This window comes from Spea bombifrons, chromosome 3 (genome assembly GCF_027358695.1).
Source record: "Spea bombifrons isolate aSpeBom1 chromosome 3, aSpeBom1.2.pri, whole genome shotgun sequence".
Lineage (NCBI taxonomy): Eukaryota > Metazoa > Chordata > Amphibia > Anura > Pelobatidae > Spea > Spea bombifrons.
The window spans coordinates 83,828,876-83,837,580 of record NC_071089.1 but is presented as its reverse complement, the minus strand read 5'-3'; the positions used below and the strand labels follow the sequence as shown (position 1 = coordinate 83,837,580).

Genomic DNA, 8,705 nt, shown 5'->3' with positions numbered 1-8,705 from the left:
CCTCTTCTTCTGCACCAGTATGTCCTAACGTGTTAATCCTTAATAATAATTTGCTACTTTATATAATTATAAAAAGTAATTTAAATAATTCTATACTTATAATAATTTAATAATTTGCTACTTTTTTAAATTTTTTAAACCTGAACCTTCATACAGAAGAATGTGCTGCTATTCATTCTTGGCCTCTCCACATTGTACAACATTCAGCATCTAGTCTATATAGTATAGGCATGGCAGCACCGAAGCTGTAAAAAGGTTATAAAGCGCACATTAGTAATATGTAATATAGATGTGTGGTAAATACTGGGGATAGTTGGCAAGTTTATATTATTGCACTACTGACTGCTATTGTGGTATGTTAGAGCAACCCCTCTTTATCACTCACAAACAAGAAACCAGCTCATTCCTTCCATCTCCCAGCATAAATGGCCTAATTCCTAAAAAATAATCGTTGCTGCATCACTAACACCCCATACTCACCCCTCTGCTTCCGGTGCACAGCAGCATGCGGCCACCGGCTGTACACAATGGGACGTGCGACTGGCAAATCCAGCCGTCGGTCGCACTTATGTCAGCAGTCTGGCCCTGCTGTAAGCCTCTACCTTTTTGAGGTTTGTTTCCAGCAATGTGTCCTGTTTTGAAGAATATCTTGAATACTATCCATCCTATCAGTGTAGATAGACATTTGAATCTGACTATTATAAGGCAGCTGTTAAATAATAAACAAAAACATTTGAGCACTGCGTAAAAACATGGCCTAATTTTCTTTGATTTAAATTCTGTTATGTGGCAGAATGTGAGTAAACATTTGGAACACAACCAAGGATTCCCTCTGAGCGCACGCAAAAGCCTGGCTGGATAGCTAAAGAAAGAAACACTCGTGTTCATAATGTCAGTGAACACGATCTGGGCCGGGGATGAGTCATGCAGACAGATCTGCAGTAACACAGGACACAGATGAATAATAATTTCTGAAGCCTACAGTTGATTATTATGAGAAGCTTAAAAAGCTACTCTAGAAGAACGTATTGTAGCAAACTGGTGTGAGTTTGTGTAACACTCTCCCTATGATCTCTCCCGTTTTGGGGTATGATGACAACTAGACTTGTGCATTCGTCTTCAGGCGAACATGAAAACGAACACGAAGAGACCCAAAGAAACGAAGAAGCAAAGATAGAGGCGGTAAAACGAACACGAAGAATCATAAACACGAAGAATCTTCGTCTACTGATCTCCCTGCTGTAACAGTTAAAGGTCTGTACAAGCAACTTTATTGGTCACCAGCAGGGGCTCGTCTGCCATCAACCAATGAAGTACAGGTGTACTTCATTGGTTGATGGCAGAGGAGGCCCCTGCAGGCAACCAATATAGTTGCTCGTACGGACATTTAAACTCCTGGCGCCAAAGCTGCCGCGTGGTCTGTACCACGTTAACCCGGTATTAACCCCTTCTAAAAAAAAAACAGAAAAAAAGAAAAAAACCAACGCGAAGAAAGCACGCAAATATTCCCCCGAACCGAAGACAGGAAGGGGCGAATATTTGCGGAATACGAAGATTTTTTCCTCCCTCAAAGACTAACACGAATATGAAGAGTTGGCCAGCGCCCAAGTCTAATGACAACATAAACCTCAAATACAGACAATTTCAGGTAACTCAGGGGGTACAAAAGAAGGTGGGTGTTAGTTCATGTGGGGTACTTTAGTTTTATGGGGTGATCCACTACCTTTTTTAATGTCCATTTATGAGGGAATGGAAAGTGTTAACCAATAAAGATCTTGGTGTGACGGGACGCCCTGTACCCCGATTGAGTATTCCCACCAAACCTTGCTTCCTCCTGCCGGGACACTAACAATTAACCCCTTTCGGTGCCAGACAGAACCAGCGTTGTAGAGAAAAGGGGGGACGTCGCTACACTGGCGCTGTGGCTACCCGAAGCCGTACTACACAGTGTGGCAATTGTACTGAAAAGGACAATAAAGTATCATAGCAGCCCACCCTAAGCACCAGACAGCACTCATGTTGAGGTGAAAACAGGACTCAGTTTATTTGGAAACACAGGGGTATTTAAACAGTACACGGGGGTAATTTACATGCAATAGACACAGCAAGCCACATAAACTTCTTCATTAGGTCCTCTTTTGCACACGGCTCAGTATTTGCACTCGGCCCACCTCAGCCCAGTAGGAGGTCACTATTGTAGTCTGTGGGTAGGATGGTAAACTTGAGCGTTTCCCTGACTTCTGGCTAAAACCTGCTGGATATCAGATCCAGGTGTAAATAAGTCCTGTAAGTCCTGACCCGATGGAGAGTAAAACACCCATAAACCCCTTCCCAAAATGCATGAACCCCAAATCTGTTTCCGAGCTCCACAGTCTTTAGAGTCTCCGGTACTTTGGGAAACATGGCACTCTGTACCAGGGTCTGTTGGAAGGTGGCTGGCACTCAGTCCCCTCCAGGAGCCCAGGGTACGTGACACTTGGTTTTGCCACAACAACTAAACATCAAAAATAATAAAACATTTGGTACTGTAAACCATATCCATCAAATGAAGCAATTATGCATTGTCATTATTAACGAATGGCAATGGTTTTTGGGTATGAGGCCTCATGTAGGCTCTAGAAAAGAGTACTGGAGGGTGCCATTACACGCATCACATGGTAGCCCACATATTTATTATTATTTTCTTACATAGCGCCTTCATATTCCATAGCGATGTACAATGGGTATGCAGAACATCACAGGTATATATAACATAACTATTTGACTTACAGAATCAACAGGTGAGGAGAGCCCTGCTCAAACAAGCTTACAATCTAGAGGATGTTTTACAAGAAATGTTCGAGTGCTCTGCAGATTCTTTGAAGCAATTGCAGAAATATTACTGCCATTATCTTGTCATTTCTTCATATTCTGTGTGCCTTCCATGTCAGTAATATTAAGCAGGATTACAGAAGATGAGCTGTGGGTGTAATATGTTGCCAATCTACACATATTTTGACCTTTTTATTTTGACACCATATGTACATTTAAATAATGTCAATAGAAGTTTTTTTTTTGTCAGCAAATCTCACACGCACAGTACAAATGTCTCTTCACTTATAACATATGGCTTTCCTTGTATATTCCACCCACCTTCTGCTTAATTATTATTTTAGGATCTCGGCATTTATTGAAAAATTGCATGAAAAGTTATGAAACTTTATTCTGCCTCAGTTCAGACATTGAAATGTAAGTGTTTAAATCTAAAATTACATTAAAAAATGACCAGTATAAATTAAAGTAATCCTTTTAATATATATATATATATATATATATATATATATATATATATTTACTCTAAAAATCAGTTTTTAAACTACTCAGGAATAATTAGACTCCTCATTAATTTTGTAGCATTGTATTAATCCCAGAGTGAACATGCCATACTTAATATGCCATTATTATCACCCATCAGGATGGTCGTACTGTGCATCAGGTGAGCACATCACCCAGTGGTTGGAGTCTAGAGGCATGGGTGAAAAGTATCTTTTAGCTTGTTTTACATTGTTAGGTCTAAAATTCAGATGCTCTCAGACAGCCCGGGAAATAACCAGAACTCCCCAGGTTTGAGTCTCCGAGCGAAGCCCTCCTTCTCCAGGTCACCTTCTTCAGGACAGAAGGGCCAGTGTTTGCTCACGACCACCTCCTCTCCGACCCCCTGCCTGCTTAAGTTCCTCTGTGCAGGGCTAGGCCACCCTCACTAAGCCACTTCCCCTAAAAGGGAGAACGCCAGGTAGCCTGACCAAGGTATGTCTGCGAAAAGCAACATAGTAGGGGAATCTAGAGCTCCCAAGGCCATCCAGCTGATGTTAAGTGCCACTAGAGTAACTAGACAGAGACCCTCCATGAACTAACTGTTTGGTTGTAAAAGTTTTCATTATAGCTGGATGAGTCTGGATTTGCTTGAGTCAGGTTTAGGCCCAACTCATGAAACATCGAAGGGTCCAAAGCTGAGTCAGCCCCTCCATCCATACAGGATGAGAACAAAGTCTTTTGCAGCATGACAGATGACTTCAGCTTTTTCTGTCTTGGCTCATACCATCTGGCTTACCCATCACTTGCTTTGTGTATAATTATTAACTTTATCAATTTTTCTGATTTAAAATCCATCCAAACTCAAAACGCAAGCCAGCAGCAGGGAGCGAACGCGTCTTTTCAAGACTATAGAAACAGTTATTTTTTAAACTTTTCTTTTTACAACAAATATCACCAATAATAGGAACTAAAACGGTGGTCAGAGATTGGTACTGTGTGTTTTCCCTGAAACTCTTATCTCTGTTCAGTCACTTAACTCTATTCAAAGCATTTATTTTTACAGGGACTTACCAACAAAAGCAAGTAAAGAACGCCAGTCATTCTTAACATTCTTAGTTTGCACAGCACAATTAAAGTTATTGTGCATATGTAAGTGTCCTTGTCCAAATTATATGTAAATAGATATTCTTGAGTTGAAAAGTTCCTCGGATGGGCTTATAACAAGGGTTGTCATGGTTCCTGGCGCAATACTTCTGTCCCTTTCCTGCTGATGTCATTTGACTTCTATTCACGTTTAAAACACCTACTACCTTGTCTCATTGAAGCAATAGCAATGTAGTCATGTCGTGAATAAAACTGGACATTTATAGCAGTTATCATATGATGGAAAGTACTTATAAAAGGAATGCTCAGCCTTTGTGTGGTTAAGTGATTTTCTCTGTAGTAGAAATGATTTCTAGTGGGGATGTATCAAAGCACAGACATTTCGTTTGAGTGCACTATATCATTTTCTCTCATTCTGCTGCTAGTCCACAAGTACATAAACTTTAAAAACTCATAAAACTTCTGACGCTTATGCATATTTTTTGCATTGTTGGTTTCAAGCAGGTAGAGACTTTATCAGTTTCAGGCAAGCAGTTGTTGTCCAGTTGGACTACAATTCACATCATCCTTAGTGAAACTATCTAGATTAGACGCTGCCTTTTTGATTTCTTGCATCTCTTTGCTTCCTTTATGCAACTGATCCTCACCCATGATTAATATTGTACCACTGCCTTCTAAAATGTGCGTGTGTCTTTTTCCTTATTACCTGTAATACTATAGCTGATAACTGATCAACACACAAAGGGTTTATTCACTAAAGGGAGAGTTGGCAGGAAAAACACAACTCTCCTGTAAACTCTCCCTTTGGCTAACAAACCCCAAGGTCTCATAGACTGGATTCGAGGCCCACTGTCATACCTCGACCATGTGGCTAGAAAATGACTGTACCATAACATGATCATCAAAACATTTAGCTGTTTTTCCTTAAACCCCACATTTTCTCAATGCTAGACTTGAAGCTAACTCATGGTACGCGAGAAAAGGGTCAATAGATGTGTTTGGCAAATTCACCTTTTATAGAACGACACTCAGCTTCTGCAAGTTACTCTGAGTTCAGTTCCCACTGATTCACAATGGAGACTGTATTATCGAGTGCCAGAGTTGCTTCCACGTTTCCCGTGAGGCAGACAGTAGAGCCCTGCGCGGGACTGCTTTTTTAATCCCGCTCCCGCCCGCTCCCGCAGATTTTTTGCCCAATCCCGCCCGCTCCCGCTGATTTTTTGTCCAATCCCGCCCGCTCCCGCTGATTTTTTGTCCAATCCCGCCCGCTCCCGCTGATTGTTTGTCCACTCCCGCCCGCTCCCGCAACATATGTGTCCTATCCCGCCCGCTCAAACTAGGTTTTAATACCTAAAAAAAGTTTTACTAGTAAATATTAATTGATAAGGAAACTATGTTTTCATATTTAATAAAAAGTATAATTGAGAAAAATGTATTTCTTGTTTTTATTTTTCTTATTTGCCAACCTGCCCCCCAGTTATGCATATCTGACCCCAGGCTTGCCACTCTGCCCCCCAGATATGCCTTATATTTCCCTATATGCCACTTTCTACCCCAGATATGCCTTATATCCCCCTATATGCCACTCTGCCCCCTAGATTTGCCTTATACCCCCCAGATATGCCACTGTGCCCATGATATGCCATGTACCCCCTGATATGCCACTCGAACACCTGATACGCCACTGTGCCCCCAGTTATGCCTTATAGACACTTATATGCCACTGTGCCCATGATATGCCACTCCAACCCCTAATATGCCACTGTGCCCCCAGTTATGCCTTATATCTCCACATATGCCACTGTGCTGTCCCCCTGGAGTGCCCTATAGCCCCCTGGTGTGCCTTATAGACTCTTATATGCCACTGTGCCCATGATATGCCACATACCCCCTGATATGCCACTCCAACCCCTGATATGCCACTGTGCCCCCAGTTATGCCTTATAGACACTTATATGCCACTGTGCCCATGATATGCCACTCCAACCCCTAATATGCCACTGTGCCCCCAGTTATGCCTTATATCTCCACATATGCCACTGTGCTGTCCCCCCTGGAGTGCCCTATAGCCCCCTGGTGTGCCTTATAGACTCTTATATGCCACTGTGCCCATGATATGCCACATACCCCCTGATATGCCACTCCAACCCCTGATATGCCACTGTGCCCCCAGTTATGCCTTATAGACACTTATATGCCACTGTGCCCATGATATGCCACTCCAACCATTGATATGACACTGTGCCCCCAGTTATGCATATATCTCCAGATAACCCACTGTGCTCCCCAATATGCCACTATGCCCCCATGCCCCCTGGTGTGCCACTCTCCCCCATCATAGAAGCCCCAGCAGAAGTCATTCACAAACATCCATTGATCTATTCCTTAAATCATACATACTGGTTAATACAAACTCTTTCACTGCCTTATCAGAATTGCAGATTTCCCGCGCACTCAAGGCTGCCTTCAGGTTGCTCTCACAGAAGTTTTCTTTTCCCGCAGGAACGGAGCAGAGTCATTTGATGAGATGTTAAATCACGTGACTCCGCTGTGTTCCTGGGCAGAACAAGAGAAGTGACGCTGTGAGGGAGCAGCGAGAAGGCAGCCTTGCGGGACTGCGCGGGATTACCGGGACCCGCAGGTATGCTGGCTGACCGCCCGCTCCCGCCCGCAATAGCTGAAAAACCGCCCGCGCCCGCAAGTTCTTTGGCGGGTCCCGCGGGACCCGCGGGACCCGCCTCCCAATGCAGTCCTCTAGCAGACAGCTCAAGGAAATACTCCCATATTATTTGACGGCAGATAAGAACCATTTGGCCTGTCTACTGCCTACTTTTTCCAACATTTTTTTAATACAAAGTTCAAACCTTATTTGGTCATTTAACTTAAATTAAATCCCAAAATTCAACAAAAGAAACCTCAAAATTAAAAGAATATATTTCTTAAAACGTAACCTTTGTCATAAACCTTAATAAATTAATATTGATTTGGAAGATCAAGGCAATGAAAGTAGTTTCTTTGGTTTGGGAAAAAACCCAAATTTCTAAGCTGGTAGATTATCATGCGTAGAGTGAGCAAAGTCCTAATTTATTACATGTTCCTGAATAGTCTATACCTACCTGCAAAAGTTTTAATGAAACCATTATACATTGCCTTGATCCTCCTTATCAATTATAATTGTTCTAGATTTGTGATACAGTTTGATTTGCTAGATTTAATGTTAGAGTTAAAGGTTATGTTCTAAGAAATATGTTGTTTCAGGCTTTCAGAGGTAGGGAGTCAACCTAGTGAGCTCCCCATGAGAAGCGTTATGTTGGCCCTTCAAACTCATTAGTGAAGAACACAAGATGAAAGGCTTTGAGGCTATTTTTGGGCCAACTCAGCCATTAGTGAATTTATTTCTTTACACTGAAAATCCTTAATACATTAATAGTCCAACAATTCCCATGCACTTAACAATAAAACATATTTTGTTGGTTTTATGGTCTGGGGAATTTTCTGATGAAAATACACTGGAAAACAAAATCCCAGTGATGTATTCCAAATTTCAGCAGTAATTTATCCAACATTTTTTGGATCCACCAGTAAATGATTTTCATTCCTCACTTCCCGCTCACTAAGTTAAGCCCAGATGTTTCCCATATTTCATTTCAATATCAAGTATCCTAGGTTCTGTAGCTCATGCTGTTAAAGCCTTTAAAGTTTTGTATGTCCAAGTAAACAACTTGATGGCCAACATTTTGTCATTATCAGATATGATGATCTGTAATAAGAATGTGTTGTTGTGAATGGTTATTTGGAAATCTTTATTTTCTAAGTAGGTTTTTCTTTTGTAGTGTTACATAAAATAAGAACTAGATATTTATGTATAAAACCATTACTATCATGTTACATCATGGGGAAAACGTTTAAATGTGACAGCGTTTCAACAAATGAAATAAGTGGTGTCGGAAGCCTTACTGGGGTGGCTGGTAAGCTGATACACAAAGTTATAAAATGTCTATATAATGTGATCAACCTATAGCAAGGTTATTATAAGTCCTGTCTTAGTCAAGAAAAGTAGAATGTGTAAAGAATTTGTGCATTGTGAAAAATACATATGTCAGATAAAGATTAGAGTTGTTATTGTTATTGAAGGTTAGAGTATTGAGACATGTTAAGTGTTCCACGTCTTGTAGATATGTAGGAGGTTGTTGGTTGTTTTTAGTTATTTGGAATTAACAATGAATATATAACAGGTATATGCATAAGCGTATGTGAGTTTGCAAGAGTTTGCTAGATTTGAAACCAATAGAAATGTCTTTTTTTAT

The 8,705-nt window shown here is 41.1% G+C and overlaps 1 long non-coding RNA gene across 1 annotated transcript; it reads right to left on the bottom strand.

The window, feature by feature from the left end:
* Positions 1–5,790: 5,790 nt before the first annotated feature.
* On the bottom strand, positions 5,791–6,666 carry LOC128483656 (uncharacterized). Its single transcript, XR_008351091.1, has 2 exons — positions 6,072–6,666; positions 5,791–5,992 (listed from the first exon to the last, which is right to left on the bottom strand). It is a non-coding gene; the product is annotated as an uncharacterized LOC128483656 (long non-coding RNA).
* Between the last annotated feature and the right edge of the window lie 2,039 nt (positions 6,667–8,705).